The sequence below is a fragment of the Bufo gargarizans genome, chromosome 6 (genome assembly GCF_014858855.1).
Source record: "Bufo gargarizans isolate SCDJY-AF-19 chromosome 6, ASM1485885v1, whole genome shotgun sequence".
In the NCBI taxonomy this organism is placed as follows: domain Eukaryota; kingdom Metazoa; phylum Chordata; class Amphibia; order Anura; family Bufonidae; genus Bufo; species Bufo gargarizans.
Window position 1 is genome coordinate 138,157,837 of NC_058085.1, and position 19,144 is coordinate 138,176,980.

Here is a 19,144-nt window from a genome sequence, read left to right on the forward strand (position 1 = left end):
GCAGAATAGGCCGAGGCGGCAGCAGCAGAAGAGGTAGCAGGGGGAGCCTGAGTGACTTCCTTGGTTTTAAGGTGTTTACTCCACTGCAGTTCATGCTTTGCATGCAGGTGCCTGGTCATGCAGGTTGTGCTCAGGTTCAGAACGTTAATGCCTCGCTTCAGGCTCTGATGGCACAGCGTGCAAACCACTCGGGTCTTGTCGTCAGCACATTGTTTGAAGAAGTGCCATGCCAGGGAACTCCTTGAAGCTGCCTTTGGGGTGCTCGGTCCCAGATGGCGGCGGTCAGTAGCAGGCGGAGTCTCTTGGCGGCGGGTGTTCTGCTTTTGCCCACTGCTCCCTCTTTTGCTACGCTGTTGGCTCGGTCTCACCACTGCCTCTTCCTCCGAACTGTGAAAGTCAGTGGCACGACCTTCATTCCATGTGGGGTCTAGGACCTCATCGTCCCCTGCATCGTCTTCCACCCAGTCTTGATCCCTGACCTCCTGTTCAGTCTGCACACTGCAGAAAGACGCAGCAGTTGGCACCTGTGTTTCGTCATCATCAGAGACATGCTGAGGTGGTATTCCCATGTCCTCATCATCAGGAAACATAAGTGGTTGTGCGTCAGTGCATTCTATGTCTTTCACCGCTGGGGAAGGGCTAGGTGGATGCCCTTGGGAAACCCTGCCAGCGGAGTCTTCAAACAGCATAAGAGACTGCTGCATAACTTGAGGCTGAGACAGTTTCCCTGGTATGCATGGGGGTGATGTGACAGACTGATGGGGTTGGTTTTCAGGCGCCATCTGTGCGCTTTCTGCAGAAGACTGGGTGGGAGATAATGTGAACGTGCTGGATCCACTGTCGGCCACCCAATTGACTAATGCCTGTACCTGCTCAGGCCTTACCATCCTTAGAACGGCATTGGGCCCCACCATATATCGCTGTAAATTCTGGCGGCTACTGGGACCTGAGGTAGTTGGTACACTAGGACGTGTGGATGTGGCAGAACGGCCACGTCCTCTCCCAGCACCAGAGGGTCCACTAACACCACCACGACCATGTCCACGTCCGCGTCCCTTACTAGATGTTTTTCTCATTGTTATGGTTCACCACAACAACAAATATATTATTTGGCCCAATGTATTGTATTCAAATTCAGCGGGATATAAATTTGAGGCCTAGTATTTAGGCGCTGGGTGACCGGTATGGATTTAGTGACAGAATTAGACTTGGAAATGCACAGAAGCGTGTGTGTGTGAAGTTATTCTGAATGACCCAATGTGCACCTTGAATATTATATACCCTTTTAGGGATAGATTTCAAATAGCTCTGATATAGCAGAAACCACTAAATTATGAAATTGCTAAATTGGGAATTGTACTTCAACCCAGAACAAAAAATGTGCTTTGACGGACACTAAATATCTTGCCCAGCAACAACAGTACAGCGGTGGGTAACGAGAGATTTAGAGGGAATTAAATTTGAGGCCTAGTATTTAGGCGCTGGGTCACCGGTATGGATTTAGTGACAGAATTAGACTTGGAAATACACAGTAGCGGGTGTGTGTGAAGTTATTCTGAATGACCCTATGTGCACCTTCAATATTATATACCCTTTTAGGGATAGATTTCAAATAGCTCTGATATAGCAGAAACCACTAAATTATGAAATTGCTAAATTGGGAATTGTACTTCAACCCAGAACAAAAAATGTGCTTTGACGGACACTAAATATCTTGCCCAGCAACAACAGTACAGCGGTGGGTAACGAGAGATTTAGAGGGAATTAAATTTGAGGCCTAGTATTTAGGCGCTGGGTCACCGGTATGGATTTAGTGACAGAATTAGACTTGGAAATACACAGTAGCGGGTGTGTGTGAAGTTATTCTGAATGACCCTATGTGCACCTTCAATATTATATACCCTTTTTGGGATAGATTTCAAATAGCTCTGATATAGCAGGAACCACTAAATTATGAAATTGCTAAATTGGGAATTGTACTTCAACCCAGAACAAAAAATGTGCTTTGACGGGCACTAAATAACTTTCCCAGCTACAACAGGACAACGGTAACGAGAGATTTAGAGGGATTTAAATTTGAGGCCTAGTATTTAGGCGCTGGGTGACAGGTATGGGTTTAGTGACAGAATTAGACTTGGAAATACACAGTAGCGGGTGTGTGTGAAGTTATTCTGAATGACCCTATGTGCACCTTCAATATTATATACCCTTTTTGGGATAGATTTCAAATAGCTCTGATATAGCAGAAACCACTAAATTATGAAATTGCTAAATTGGGAATTGTACTTCAACCCAGAACAAAAAATGTGCTTTGACGGACACTAAATATCTTGCCCAGCAACAACAGTACAGCGGTGGGTAACGAGAGATTTAGAGGGAATTAAATTTGAGGCCTAGTATTTAGGCGCTGGGTCACCGGTATGGATTTAGTGACAGAATTAGACTTGGAAATACACAGTAGCGGGTGTGTGTGAAGTTACTCTGAATGACCCTATGTGCACCTTCAATATTATATACCCTTTTTGGGATAGATTTCAAAGAGCTCTGATATAGCAGGAACCACTAAATTATGAAATTGCTAAATTGGGAATTGTATTTCAACCCAGAACAAGAAATGTGCTTGAACGGACACTAAATAACTCGCCCAGCTACAGCACTAGGGACAGATTTAGCTGGATATAAATTTGAGGCCTAGTATTTAGGCGCTGGGTGACAGGTATGGGTTTAGTGACAGAATTAGACTTGGAAATACACAGTAGCGGGTGTGTGTGAAGTTATTCTGAATGACCCTATGTGCACCTTCAATATTATATACCCTTTTAGGGATAGATTTCAAATAGCTCTGATATAGCAGAAACCACTAAATTATGAAATTGCTAAATTGGGAATTGTACTTCAACCCAGAACAAAAAATGTGCTTTGACGGACACTAAATATCTTGCCCAGCAACAACAGTACAGCGGTGGGTAACGAGAGATTTAGAGGGAATTAAATTTGAGGCCTAGTATTTAGGCGCTGGGTCACCGGTATGGATTTAGTGACAGAATTAGACTTGGAAATACACAGTAGCGGGTGTGTGTGAAGTTATTCTGAATGACCCTATGTGCACCTTCAATATTATATACCCTTTTTGGGATAGATTTCAAATAGCTCTGATATAGCAGGAACCACTAAATTATGAAATTGCTAAATTGGGAATTGTACTTCAACCCAGAACAAAAAATGTGCTTTGACGGGCACTAAATAACTTTCCCAGCTACAACAGGACAACGGTAACGAGAGATTTAGAGGGATTTAAATTTGAGGCCTAGTATTTAGGCGCTGGGTGACAGGTATGGGTTTAGTGACAGAATTAGACTTGGAAATACACAGTAGCGGGTGTGTGTGAAGTTATTCTGAATGACCCTATGTGCACCTTCAATATTATATACCCTTTTTGGGATAGATTTCAAATAGCTCTGATATAGCAGAAACCACTAAATTATGAAATTGCTAAATTGGGAATTGTACTTCAACCCAGAACAAAAAATGTGCTTTGACGGACACTAAATATCTTGCCCAGCAACAACAGTACAGCGGTGGGTAACGAGAGATTTAGAGGGAATTAAATTTGAGGCCTAGTATTTAGGCGCTGGGTCACCGGTATGGATTTAGTGACAGAATTAGACTTGGAAATACACAGTAGCGGGTGTGTGTGAAGTTACTCTGAATGACCCTATGTGCACCTTCAATATTATATACCCTTTTTGGGATAGATTTCAAAGAGCTCTGATATAGCAGGAACCACTAAATTATGAAATTGCTAAATTGGGAATTGTATTTCAACCCAGAACAAGAAATGTGCTTGAACGGACACTAAATAACTCGCCCAGCTACAGCACTAGGGACAGATTTAGCTGGATATAAATTTGAGGCCTAGTATTTAGGCGCTGGGTGACAGGTATGGGTTTAGTGACAGAATTAGACTTGGAAATACACAGTAGCGGGTGTGTGTGAAGTTATTCTGAATGACCCTATGTGCACCTTCAATATTATATACCCTTTTAGGGATAGATTTCAAATAGCTCTGATATAGCAGAAACCACTAAATTATGAAATTGCTAAATTGGGAATTGTACTTCAACCCAGAACAAAAAATGTGCTTTGACGGACACTAAATATCTTGCCCAGCAACAACAGTACAGCGGTGGGTAACGAGAGATTTAGAGGGAATTAAATTTGAGGCCTAGTATTTAGGCGCTGGGTCACCGGTATGGATTTAGTGACAGAATTAGACTTGGAAATACACAGTAGCGGGTGTGTGTGAAGTTATTCTGAATGACCCTATGTGCACCTTCAATATTATATACCCTTTTTGGGATAGATTTCAAATAGCTCTGATATAGCAGGAACCACTAAATTATGAAATTGCTAAATTGGGAATTGTACTTCAACCCAGAACAAAAAATGTGCTTTGACGGGCACTAAATAACTTTCCCAGCTACAACAGGACAACGGTAACGAGAGATTTAGAGGGATTTAAATTTGAGGCCTAGTATTTAGGCGCTGGGTGACAGGTATGGGTTTAGTGACAGAATTAGACTTGGAAATACACAGTAGCGGGTGTGTGTGAAGTTATTCTGAATGACCCTATGTGCACCTTCAATATTATATACCCTTTTTGGGATAGATTTCAAATAGCTCTGATATAGCAGAAACCACTAAATTATGAAATTGCTAAATTGGGAATTGTACTTCAACCCAGAACAAAAAATGTGCTTTGACGGACACTAAATATCTTGCCCAGCAACAACAGTACAGCGGTGGGTAACGAGAGATTTAGAGGGAATTAAATTTGAGGCCTAGTATTTAGGCGCTGGGTCACCGGTATGGATTTAGTGACAGAATTAGACTTGGAAATACACAGTAGCGGGTGTGTGTGAAGTTACTCTGAATGACCCTATGTGCACCTTCAATATTATATACCCTTTTTGGGATAGATTTCAAAGAGCTCTGATATAGCAGGAACCACTAAATTATGAAATTGCTAAATTGGGAATTGTATTTCAACCCAGAACAAGAAATGTGCTTGAACGGACACTAAATAACTCGCCCAGCTACAGCACTAGGGACAGATTTAGCTGGATATAAATTTGAGGCCTAGTATTTAGGCGCTGGGTGACCGGTATGGATTTAGTGACAGAATTAGACTGGGATATGGCCAAAAAATGAACAGACTATTGCTGGTTAAATGCACTTGGTGTGACAGCTTCACCCTGATGTAGGCTTTAGCCAAAAAACAACCACACCATTGAGGGTTAAATGCACTTGGTGACAGGCGCAGCTTGCCCCTGATTTTGTATATGGCCAAAAAATGAACAGACTATTGCTGGTTAAATGCACTTGGTGTGACAGCTTCACCCTGATGTAGGCTTTAGCCAAAAAACAACCACACCATTGAGGGTTAAATGCACTTGGTGACAGGCGCAGCTTGCCCCTGATTTTGTATATGGCCAAAAAATGAACAGACTATTGCTGGTTAAATGCACTTGGTGTGACAGCTTCACCCTGATGTAGGCTTTAGCCAAAAAACAACCACACCATTGAGGGTTAAATGCACTTGGTGACAGGCGCAGCTTGCCCCTGATTTTGTATATGGCCAAAAAATGAACAGACTATTGCTGGTTAAATGCACTTGGTGTGACAGCTTCACCCTGATGTAGGCTTTAGCCAAAAAACAACCACACCATTGAGGGTTAAATGCACTTGGTCGCAGCTTGTGCTGGCGCACCACAAGACACAAAATGGCCGCCGATCACCCCAGAAAAATGAGACTGACAAACGGTCTGTGCAGCCTAAAAACAGTGAGCAATTGAGGATCAGCAGCTCAATGATCCACAGCTGCAGATCGATCAGTTAATCAAGTCCTTTGGAGGAGTTAATCTGCCTAATCTCGCCCTACTGTCGCAGCCGCAACCTCTCCCTACGCTAATCAGAGCAGAGTGACGGGCGGCGCTATGTGACTCCAGCTTAAATAGAGGCTGGGTCACATGGTGCTCTGGCCAATCACAGCCATGCCAATAGTAGGCATGGCTGTGATGGCCTCTTGGGGCAAGTAGTATGACGCTTGTTGATTGGCTGCTTTGCAGCCTTTCAAAAAGCGCCAAGAAAGCGTCACAAAAGCGCGAAGAAAGCGACGAACACCGAACCCGAACCCGGACTTTTACGAAAATGTCCGGGTTCGGGTCCGTGTCACGGACACCCCAAAATTCGGTACGAACCCGAACTATACAGTTCGAGTTCGCTCATCCCTAATCAATACCAGACAGGGAGTGTCATGTCTCCATACAGCTTCTCATAAATGTGTGCTAATTAATTCATATAGGGTTTGTCCTGTATTAAAACATGGTCAATTAGCGCCATCTTCTGACCACTTCCATATTGTTCTCTGTGTATGTTCAGCCTCTTTTGTTACTCCTCCCCTTTGTGACCTCACTTATCTGCAAGAAGGGGAGTAGTCTTCTAGAAGTTGCCATCTTTCTTCACATGCTCTGCTGTACAAGATTATCTAAACTTCTACTATAGGCTGCATAGCCGGTAAGGCATTATTTCTTGCTGTTCTTTCATGCCTATGTGATTATTACTAGCTATAGACATGCATTATGTGTATTTCTGTGTAGGCAGTTAGTTAGCAGTTCAGATGTAAAGTAAGGGCCTAGTCAGCTACCCTTGCAGACATGTTGTATGCTGTTCTATGATATGTATCAGACATGTTGTATGCTATTCTATGATATGTATATTTGCAGTTCATGTACTTATTGCATTCTTTATGTTACTGGTTCACAGTTTCACACCAACTTACTTCGGCTCATTAAAGCTACAGATCATTACCTGGTCTCAATTTACTGAGTAGTAGGAGGGTGTTTATCTGCCTGCCAAGTCCATACACACCCCAGGGGTACACGTGGTAACGAGGACAGGACAAGTACAGACCAAAAGTTTGGACACACCTTCTCATTCAAAGAGTTTTCTTTATTTTCATGACTATGAAAATTGTAGATTCACACTGAAGGCATCAAAACTATGAATTAACACATGTGGAATTATATACATAACAAAAAAGTGTGAAACAACTGAAAATGTGTCATATTCTAGGTTCTTCAAAGTAGCCACCTTTTGCTTTGATTACTGCTTTGCACACTCTTGGCATTCTCTTGATGAGCTTCAAGAGGTAGTCACCTGAAATGGTTTTCACTTTACAGGTGTGCCCTGTCAGGTTTAATAAGTGGGATTTCTTGCCTTATAAATGGGGTTGGGACCATCAGTTGCGTTGTGGAGAAGTCAGGTGGATACACAGCTGATAGTCCTATTGAATAGACTGTTAGAATTTGTATTATGGCAAGAAAAAAGCAGCTAAGTAAAGAAAAACGAGTGGTCATCATTACTTTAAGAAATGAAGGTCAGTCAGTCCGAAAAATTGGGAAAACTTTGAAAGTGTCCCCAAGTGCAGTCACAAAAACCATCAAGCGCTACAAAGAAACTGGCTCACATGCGGACCGCCCCAGGAAAGCAAGACTAAGAGTCACTTCTGCTGCGGAGGATAAGTTCATCCGATTAACCAGCCTCAGAAATCGGAGGTTAACAGCAGCTCAGATTAGAGACCAGGTCAATACCACACTAGCAGACAACTGTTAAGAGGAGACTGTGTGAATCAGGCCTTCATGGTAGAATATCTGCTAGGAAACCACTGCTAAGGACAGGCAACAAGCAGAAGAGACTTGTTTGGGCTAAAGAACACAAGGAATGGACATTAGACCAGTAAAAATCTGTGCTTTGGTCTGATGAGTCCAAATTTGAGATCTTTGTTCCCACCACCGTGTCTTTGTGCGACGCAGAAAAGATGAACGGATGGACTCTACATGCCTGGTTCCCACCGTGAAGCACGGAGGAGGAGGTGTGATGGTGTGGGGGTGCTTTGCTGGTGACACTGTTGGGGATTTATTCAAAATTGAAGGCATACTGAACCAGCATGGCTACCACAGCATCTTGCAGCGGCATGCTATTCCATCCAGTTTGCGTTTAGTTGGACCATCATTTATTTTTCAACAGGACAATGACCCCACACACACCTCCAGGCTGTGTAAGGGCTATTTGACCATGAAGCAGTGGCGTAGGGATCGCCATAGCAACCATAGCAGTGGCTATGGGGCCCTACGCCACTGGGGGCCCGTCCGGACCGCATAATTTTTTTAAATTATTCATTTTATTAATACAAACACGATACACACAGGCAGGCACAGCCAGCCAGGCCCGACCGCCTGCCCACTGGGCGGGGATCGGGCGGTCCGCGGCTCGGGCCTGGCTGGGGGGAAGGAACCCAACAGGAAGGAGGAGCTGTAGTAGGAACAGGCAGGCCCGGGCCGGGGCGCACTGTCTGCCGCACGCACAAGGAAGGAGAATATGAGGTGGGTGGTGGAGGGGGCCGGAACGGGGGCGTAGCAGAGGCGGAGCCAGGCTGGCACCAGCGCAGTGCGTGCAGGAAAGATTTCCTCCGGCTCCGCCTCCTAGAGTCCTAGTAACTAGAGGAAGGACTCAGGAGGCGGACTAAGGCGGTGGAGGGGGCGGGGCCGGGCGGGGGGGTACCTGTTGGCTGTTGTGGAGAGTGGAGGGTCCCGTCGGCCGCACTGGCACCAGTCAGATTAGGCGCTATGCGGCTGGCGGCTGATATGCTAATCTGACTGCCCGAAACCAGTCTGGCTGAGCAGAGCAGGCGGCGGCGCAGCTCAGAGCCTCAGACACTCAGAGAAAGTGAGAGAGAAGGGTAACCCACCCGTGACCTCACAGTCACTCCAGTCCTCAGTCTCAGTGGAGTCAGTGCCTGCCTCACTGCCTGGTCTCCACTCTCCAGTCTCCAGTCCAGTGACAGACTCAGTCCCGCCGTGACGCCGTCGGTCGTGCCACTCGAGTCTGTGCCTGGCTGGCACCTGCTATCTGTGTGACTACAAGTAAGTGATGTGAATATGTGATTCATTGGAACTTAAGGAAGTGAGATTATTGAGAATTTATGATTTCTGAGATAATCTAAATTCTTAAGGGTACTTTCACACTTGCGGCAGGACGGATCCGACAGGCTGTTCACCATGTCGGATCCGTCCTGCGGCTATTTCGCCGTGCCCGCGGACCGCCGCTCCGTCCCCATTGACTATAATGGGGACGGGGCGGAGCTCCGGCGCAGCACGGCGGTGCACGGAGAAAGCCGCCAGACTAAAAAGCCTGACATGCAGTAATTTTAGTCCAGCGGCCTTTCTCCATGCACCGCCGTGCTGCGCCGGAGCTCCGCCCCGTCCCCATTATAGTCAATGGGGACGGAGCGGCGGTCCGCAGGCACGGCGAAATAGCCGCAGGACGGATCCGACATGGTGAACAGCCTGTCGGATCCGTCCTGCCGCAAGTGTGAAACTGCTCATGGCGGTGGGAGATCTAGGATGGGTGTTTGGGTGGGAGCTCTGGAAGGGGTGGTGGGAGGCCCGATAGATATGTGGGGGGGCCCATAAATTTTTTTTGCTATGGGGCCCATGCATTTCTAGCTACGCCTCGAAGGTGAGTGATGGGGTGCTGCGCCAGATGACCAGGCCTCCACAGTCACCGGACCTGAACCCAATCAAGATGGTTTGGGGTGAGCTGGACCGCAGAGTGAAGGCAAAAGGGCCAACAAGTGCTAAGCATCTCTGGGAACTCCTTCAAGACTGTTGGAAGACCATTTCAGGTGACTACCTCTTGAAGCTCATCAAGAGAATGCCAAGAGTGTGCAAAGCAGTAATCAAAGCAAAAGGTGGCTACTTTGAAGAACCTAGAATATGACATATTTTCAGTTGTTTCACACTTTTTTGTTATGTATATAATTCCACATGTGTTAATTCATAGTTTTGATGCCTTCAGTGTGAATCTACAATTTTTAATAGTCATGAAAATAAAGAAAACTCCTTGAATGAGAAGGTGTGTCCAAACTTTTGGTCTGTACTGTATATATTTATGGATGTGCCCCAAGCATCCATGAATATATATGCAGGTATGACTCCCACCATAAGATTGGTATATATATGTGTATGGATGTGCCCCAAGCATCTATACACATATAGTATACAGGAGATGAGAAGGTCTCCAGATGGCGGGACAATTATGTCCAGCCTCTGGTGACCTCAAAAGGCATAGGATCAATAAAGATCCGATGCCTTTTGGTGTTAACTATTCCCAGCTGCTGGGGATAGTTAACATAACAGAGAGAGGGAAACAAACGCCCCTGCCTCTGTTATCTGCATACCTTCCGGCGCAAGGTGCAGATGCGCCACAGGCAGAGGATCAAAGGAACCCTCCGCCTGGAAGCACGCTCTGGGATGCGCGGGCTGGCGCGGTGACGTCATATCACCGCGCCGGCCTACGTGTTCTAGCCGGCGGCGTGCATGCGCGCCACAGGACGGGCTGCCTCGGGAGCGAGCGCCACCAAACTTAAATAGTCCGGCAGAGCTACGCTTGGGCACTTCAGAAACGAGCCCCCAGCCGGAGAGGATCATCCCCTGGACAAACGAGCCCCCCTGGACAACGAGCATACTACCCTAAGTATCGATTAACCCTATTATTACCCTCCCTATACCACCAACGATATTATTAACCCTTACTCCCCCTATACAACCAACCCTTACTCCCCCTATGCCACCAATGCCCTCATATCCCCTGCTACCCTGGTATTGCCTCTACCCCGATACCACTTCACGGCTGCCCTGCTTACCCCAGCAGCAGCAGTGTCCGTATTAACCCCTTGTTATTCCCCGTAGGGATAGTATATTGACAGGATTGGGTGGGCTGCTAGTAAAGTGTATATATGTGTATTATTGTAATTGCAATATTAATTATTGAGATTAGCATAAATATCAATAATGAATATCCCCTTTAACATTGGCGAGCCAGGCCCACTGCTAGGAATTTGTATCTGTGTTTGGCACATCTATCTCTGGTGTGTCCACTGCGGTTCTACCTCAGTATCTCTCAGACTTTGCGGATGTCTTTTCGGAGGGTGGGGCCCAAGAATTGCCCCCTCATCGTGACTATGATTGTCCAGTTAATCTCATCCCAGGGGCTAAGTTGCCAAAGTCTCGCCTTTACAATCTTTCCTAACCTGAAAGAGAGGTCATGCGAAAGTATATGGCTGGGAGTTTGGCAAAAGGTCATATTAGGCCATCTAAGTCTCCGGTGGTAGTAGGTTTTTTCTTTGTTTAGAAAAAGGATGGATCGCTGAGACCGTGTTTGGATTTTCGGGAATTGAACCGTATTACGGGGACCGACCAGAGAATCAGAAAGCTTTGATGCGGTTTTTGGGGTTTACTAATTATTATAGAAAATTTATTCTGAACTATTCCACCATTGTTAAACCTCTGACTGATATGACAAAGAAGGGCGCCAACGTCTCTGTTTGGTCGGATGAGGCATTGCAGGCCTTTTCGACTATTAAGGAGTGTTTTGCATCTGCTTTCATTCTGGTGCAGCCCGATGTGTCTCAGCCATTCGTGGTGGAGGTGGATGCTTTAGAAGTGGGGGTGGGAGCGGTGCTGTCGCAGGGTTCTTCTCCTAGCAAGTGGGTCCCGTGTGCATTTTTTTCCAAGAAGCTCTCGGTCGCCGAGAGGAACTATGATGTGGGAGATAGAGAGTTACTGGCTATAAAGTTGGCCTTTGAGGAATGGCGTCACTGGTTGGAGGGGGCTTCTCACCCCGTTACTGTTTATACGGATCATAAGAATTTGGCTTACCTGCAATCTGCCAAGCGTCTGAACCCTAGGCAGGCTCAATTTTGTTGTTACTTTTCTTCCGGGGGTTAAAAACATCAAGGCAGATGCGTTGTCTCGCAGTTTTCCTGGGGGAGGTGATTCAGAGGATCCTGCTCCGATTTTGGCTGATGTGGTTGTGGTTTCCGCCCTGTATCCCGAATTGGAGATGGAGGTGTTGGGAGCCCAGGAGGGGGCTCCTATTTCTTGTCCCCCAGGGAAGTTGTTTGTTCCCGAAGAACTGCGATACAAGGTTTTCAAGGAACACCAAAAAACGATACTATCATAAATATCTCACATGGAGTTATTCGTATATCACCTATAAATGCTTCAAGAAGCTACTAGGGATGAGCGAACTCGAACTGTATAGTTCGGGTTCGTACCGAATTTTGGGGTGTCCGTGACACGGACCCGAACCCGGACATTTTCGTAAAAGTCAGGGTTCGGGTTCGGTGTTCGTCGCTTTCTTGGCGCTTTTGTGACACTTTCTTGGAGCTTTTTGAAAGGCTGCAAAGCAGCCAATCAACAAGCGTCATACTACTTGCCCCAAGAGGCCGTCACAGCCATGCCTACTATTGGCATGGCTGTGATTGGCCAGAGCACCATGTGACCCAGCCTCTATTTAAGCTGGAGTCACATAGCGCCGCCCGTCACTCTGCTCTGATTAGCGTAGGGAGAGGTTGCGGCTGCGACAGTAGGGCGAGATTAGGCAGATTAACTCCTCCAAAGGACTTGATTAATTGATCGATCTGCAGCTGTGGATCATTGAGCTGCTGATACTCAATTGCTCACTGTTTTTAGGCTGCCCAGACCGTTTGTCAGTCACTTTTTTCTGGGGTGATCGGCGGCCATTTTGTGTCTTGTGGTGCGCCAGCGCAAGCTGCGACCAAGTGCATTTAACCCTCAATGGTGTGGTTGTTTTTTGGCTAAAGCCTACATCAGGGTGAAGCTGTCACACCAAGTGCATTTAACCAGCAATAGTCTGTTTATTTTTTGGCCATATACTACATCAGGGGCAAGCTGCGCCTGTCACCAAGTGCATTTAACCCTCAATGGTGTGGTTGTTTTTTGGCTAAAGCCTACATCAGGGTGAAGCTGTCACACCAAGTGCATCTAACCAGCAATAGTCTGTTTATTTTTTGGCCATATACTACATCAGGGGCAAGCTGCGCCCGTCACCAAGTGCATTTAACCCTCAGTAGTGTGGTTGGTCAAGCTGTCACACCAAGTGCATTTAACCAGCAATAGTCTGTTCATTTTTTGGCCATATACTACATCAGGGGCAAGCTGCGCCTGTCACCAAGTACATTTAACCCTCAATGGTGTGGTTTTTTGGCTAAAGCCTACATCAGGGTGAAGCTGTCACACCAAGTGCATTTAACCAGCAATAGTCTGTTTATTTTTGGGCCATATACTACATCAGGGGCAAGCTGCGCCCGTCACCAAGTGTATTTAACCCTCAGTAGTGTGGTTGGTCAAGCTGTCACACCAAGTGCATTTAACCAGCAATAGTCTGTTCATTTTTTGGGCATATACTACATCAGGGGCAAGCTGCGCCTGTCACCAAGTGCATTTAACCCTCAATGGTGTGGTTGTTTTTTGGCTAAAGCCTACATCAGGGTGAAGCTGTCACACCAAGTGCATCTAACCAGCAATAGTCTGTTTATTTTTTGGCCATATACTACATCAGGGGCAAGCTGCGCCCGTCACCAAGTGCATTTAACCCTCAGTAGTGTGGTTGGTCAAGCTGTCACACCAAGTGCATTTAACCAGCAATAGTCTGTTCATTTTTTGGCCATATACTACATCAGGGGCAAGCTGCGCCTGTCACCAAGTACATTTAACCCTCAATGGTGTGGTTTTTTGGCTAAAGCCTACATCAGGGTGAAGCTGTCACACCAAGTGCATTTAACCAGCAATAGTCTGTTTATTTTTGGGCCATATACTACATCAGGGGCAAGCTGCGCCCGTCACCAAGTGTATTTAACCCTCAGTAGTGTGGTTGGTCAAGCTGTCACACCAAGTGCATTTAACCAGCAATAGTCTGTTCATTTTTTGGGCATATACTACATCAGGGGCAAGCTGCGCCTGTCACCAAGTGCATTTAACCCTCAGTAGTGTGGTTGGTCAAGCTGTCACACCAAGTGCATTTAACCAGCAATAGTGTGGTTATTTTTTGGCCATATCCCAGTCTAATTCTGTCAGTAAATCCATACCAGTCACCCAGCGCCTAAATATTAGGCCTCAAATTTATATCCCGCTAAATCTGTCGTTACCGCTGTACTGTTCTGGCTGGGCAAGTTATTTAGTGTCCGTCAAAGCACATTTTTTGTTCTGGGTTGAAAAACAATTCCCAATTTAGCAATTTCCTAATTTAGTGGTTTCTGCTGTATCAGAGCTATTTGAAATCTATCCCTAAAAGGGTATATAATATTCAAGGTGTACATAGGGTCATTCAGAATAACTTCACACACGCTACTGTGCATTTCCAAGTCTAATTCTGTCAGTAAATCCATACCGGTCACCCAGCGCCTAAATACTAGGCCTCAAATTTATATCCCGCTAAATCTGTCTTTACCGCTGTACTGTTCTGGCTGGGCAAGTTATTTAGTGTCCGTCAAAGCACATTTTTTGTTCTGGGTTGAAAAACAATTCCCAATTTAGCAATTTCCTAATTTAGTGGTTTCTGCTGTATCAGAGCTATTTGAAATCTATCCCTAAAAGGGTATATAATATTCAAGGTGCACATAGGGTCATTCAGAATAACTTTACACACACGCTACTGTGCATTTCCAAGTCTAATTCTGTCAGTAAATCCATACCGGTCACCCAGCGCCTAAATACTAGGCCTCAAATTTATATCCCGCTAAATCTGTCGTTACTGCTGTACTGTTCTGGCTGGGCAAGTTATTTAGTGTCCGTCAAAGCACATTTTTTGTTCTGGGTTGAAAAACAATTCCCAATTTAGCAATTTCCTAATTTAGTGGTTTCTGCTGTATCAGAGCTATTTGAAATCTATCCCTAAAAGGGTATATAATATTCAAGGTGCACATAGGGTCATTCAGAATAACTTCACACACACGCTACTGTGCATTTCCAAGTCTAATTCTGTCAGTAAATCTATACCGGTCACCCAGCGCCTAAATACTAGGCCTCAAATTTATATTCAGCTGAATTTGAATACAATACATTGGGCCAAATAATATTTTTGTTGTTGTGGTGAACGATAACAATGAGGAAAACATCTAGTAAGGGACGCGGACGTGGACATGGTCGTGGTGGTGTTAGTGGACCCTCTGGTGCTGGGAGAGGACGTGGCCGTTCTGCCACATCCACACGTCCTAGTGTACCAACTACCTCAGGTCCCAGTAGCCGCCAGAATTTACAGCGATATATGGTGGGGCCCAATGCCGTTCTAAGGATGGTAAGGCCTGAGCAGGTACAGGCATTAGTCAATTGGGTGGCCGACAGTGGATCCAGCACGTTCACATTATCTCCCACCCAGTCTTCTGCAGAAAGCGCACAGATGGCGCCTGAAAACCAACCCCATCAGTCTGTCACATCACCCCCATGCATACCAGGGAAACTGTCTGAGCCTCAAGTTATGCAGCAGTCTCTTATGCTGTTTGAAGACTCCGCTGGCAGGGTTTCCCAAGGGCATCCACCTAGCCCTTCCCCAGCGGTGAAAGACATAGAATGCACTGACGCACAACCACTTATGTTTCCTGATGATGAGGACATGGGAATACCACCTCAGCATGTCTCTGATGATGACGAAACACAGGTGCCAACTGCTGCGTCTTTCTGCAGTGTGCAGACTGAACAGGAGGTCAGGGATCAAGACTGGGTGGAAGACGATGCAGGGGACGATGAGGTCCTAGACCCCACATGGAATGAAGGTCGTGCCACTGACTTTCACAGTTCGGAGGAAGAGGCAGTGGTGAGACCGAGCCAACAGCGTAGCAAAAGAGGGAGCAGTGGGCAAAAGCAGAACACCCGCCGCCAAGAGACTCCGCCTGCTACTGACCGCCGCCATCTGGGACCGAGCACCCCAAAAGCAGCTTCAAGGAGTTCCCTGGCATGGCACTTCTTCAAACAATGTGCTGACGACAAGACCCGAGTGGTTTGCACGCTGTGCCATCAGAGCCTGAAGCGAGGCATTAACGTTCTGAACCTGAGCACAACCTGCATGACCAGGCACCTGCATGCAAAGCATGAACTGCAGTGGAGTAAACACCTTAAAACCAAGGAAGTCACTCAGGCTCCCCCTGCTACCTCTTCTGCTGCTGCTGCCTCGGCCTCTTCTGCTGCTGCCGCCTCGGCCTCTTCCTCCGCCTCTGGAGGAACGTTGGCACCTGCCGCCCAGCAAACAGGGGATGTACCACCAACACCACCACCACCTCCGTCACCAAGCATCTCAACCATGTCACACGGCAGCGTTCAGCCTGATTGTCTGTTACGGGACCTCTCTCCTCTGCCTGGGTGCTGGGCCTAAATATCTGACAATGGACTGTTGCATTGGTGGCTGACGTGAAGCCTGATTCTTTGCTATGATATGAAGACTGATTCTCTGCTGACATGAAGCCAGATTGTCTGTTACGGGACCTCTCTCCTCTGCCTGGGTGCTTGGCCTAAATTTATGACAATGGACTGTTGCAGTGGTGGCTGACGTGAAGCCTGATTCTCTGCTATGACATGCAGACTGATTCTCTGCTGACATGAAGACAGATTCTCTGTTACGGGACCTCTCTCCTCTGCCTGGGTGCCGGGGCCTAAATATCTGAGAATGGACTGTTCCAGTGGTGGGTGACGTGAAGCCAGATTCTCTGCTATGGGACCTCTCTCCAATTGATTTTGGTTAATTTTTATTTATTTAATTTTTATTTTAATTCCCTATCCACATTTGTTTGCAGGGGATTTACCTACATGTTGCTGCCTTTTGCAGCCCTCTAGCCCTTTCCTGGGCTGTTTTACAGCCTTTTTAGTACCGAAAAGTTCGGGTCCCCATTGACTTCAATGGGGTTCGGGTTCGGGACGAAGTTCGGATCGGGTTCGGATCCCGAACCCGAACATTTCCGGGAAGTTCGGCCGAACTTCTCGAACCCGAACATCCAGGTGTTCGCTCAACTCTAGAAGCTACCACACAAGAAGTTATCATAAACAATAATTTCTTTATTAGATATCCATCAGCAGTATATCATAAAAACATATATACGAAAGCAGTAATCATAGAAAGACGATAGTGTTGACAAACATTTATGTAAAAACAGAGAAAAGACTCCAGACCAGTTCAAAAAACGCATTCAGGAGCATGTATTATCCATTGAGGCCGCCAGTGAAGTAACAGACACACAATTACTTACCACAATACCAAGGCACTTCAAGGCAGAACATGCCTATGATGGATCAGCTTTACGTTTTAGAGGGATTGATCACATACTGATCTCCCAAAGGGGTGAAAACTGGAAAAAACTATTGGCCCAACGAGAGACTCGCTGGATATACACTCTGAAAACTATGGCCCCTGGGGGGTTGAATGACTATAATAGCTATGTTCCATTTTTGTAGATCACCACTTTCTCTCGCTTTGAACCAGGATCATCACAGAACAACCAGGTAGGATAGGTTCTTTTAATTATGTACATGTTTGTTGTGTATATTTTTAACAGTATGTTGTTCTCCCTTTTTACCTCCATTGCTGTGGCTTTTCCGACATGGTTCAGCCGAATGGTGGTTCTGTTTCTTGATATCTTTTTATAATTATTGACTATCGTATATATATATATTCCCTCCCTATTTTACAGTTTGTCTGCTTCTTTGGAAACCCATAATAGCATCTACCACAGAAGGAGGATGGATGGGCCGAGGATTGGACGCATAGTAGATTTTGTGACATCATGTATACCTAGCACTTGGAATTAGTAGGGGAGTAGGGTGGATCGATACTTGTGACACTCTCTGTGTATGGAAATTATTAATAATAGATGTAACAGTATATGTTAATTGCTTAGAGAGATTCTCTGTATTTTTATGGATAAGACTGACACCCCCTGAATATGTGATGGTATATTCTGGGTTTTGATCCTGATATCATCAGGGTTTTCTTGAGCACATGCACTGGGCACTTTATCACATCTGTCTCCTATGGTTTACTCTCTTTTCACACACACTTGCACTTTATATCTGTTGATATCAGAATCAAACCTAGGGTAGAATTGGGTTTTAGATGATTATAACATCTCTTATGGGCGTGACTAATAATGTCAGTAGTGTTTATGCACAGTGGACTCTGGGTGTGACATATGTGTATATACAATTACACGTGTGCCGCGACCTGGGTGGATTGTGCATACACTACCTTTGGGTATTCCCTATACAGGTCCTTCTAAAAAAATTAGCATATTGTGATAAAGTTCATTATTTTCTGTAATGTACTGATATTTTAGATTCATTACACACAACTTAAGTAGTTCAAGCCTTTTATTGTTTTAATATTGATGATTTTGGCATACAGCTCATGAAAACCCAAAATTCCTATCTAAAAAAATTAGCATATCATGAAAAGATTCTCTAAACGAGCTATTAACCTAATCATCTTAATCAACTAATTAACTCTAAACACCTGCAAAAGATTCCTGAGGCTTTTAAAAACTGACAGCCTGGTTCATTACTCAAAACCGCAATCATGGGTAAGACTGCCGACCTGACTGCTGTCCAGAAGGCCATCATTGACACCCTCAAGCAAGAGGGTAAGACACAGAAAGAAATTTCTGAACGAATAGGCTGTTCCCAGAGTGCTGTATCAAGGCACCTCAGTGGGAAGTCTGTGGGAAGGAAAAAGTGTAGCAGAAAACGCTGCACAACGAGAAGAGGTGACCGGACCCTGAGGAAGATTGTGGAGAAGGACCGATTCCAGATCTTGGGGGACCTGCGGAAGCAGTGGACTGAGTCTGGAGTAGAAACATCCAAAGCCACCGTGTACAGGCGTGTGCAGGAAATGGGCTACAGGTGCCGCATTCCCCAGGTCAAGCCACTTTTGAACCAGAAACAGCGGCAGAAGCGCCTGACCTGGGCTACAGAGAAGCAGCACTGGACTGTTGCTCAGTGGTCCAAAGTACTTTTTTCGGATGAAAGCAAATTTTGCATCTCATTCGGAAATCAAGGTGCCAGAGTCTGGAGGAAGACTGGGGAGAGGGAAATGCCAAATGCCTGAAGTCCAGTGTAAAGTACCCACAGTCAGTGATGGTCTGGGGTGCCATGTCAGCTGCTGGTGTTGGTCCACTGTGTTTTATCAAGGGCAGGGTCAATGCAGTTAGCTATCAGGAGATTTTGGAGCACTTCATACTTCC

General features: G+C 45.8%; 1 long non-coding RNA gene across 1 annotated transcript; it reads left to right on the top strand.

Annotated features, from left to right (window-relative positions):
* The first annotated feature begins 6,498 nt into the window (after window positions 1-6,498).
* Window positions 6,499-18,164, top strand: LOC122940039. Its single transcript, XR_006390236.1, has 3 exons — window positions 6,499-6,576; window positions 17,364-17,411; window positions 17,600-18,164. It is a non-coding gene; the product is annotated as an uncharacterized LOC122940039 (long non-coding RNA).
* The last annotated feature ends 980 nt before the right edge of the window (window positions 18,165-19,144 follow it).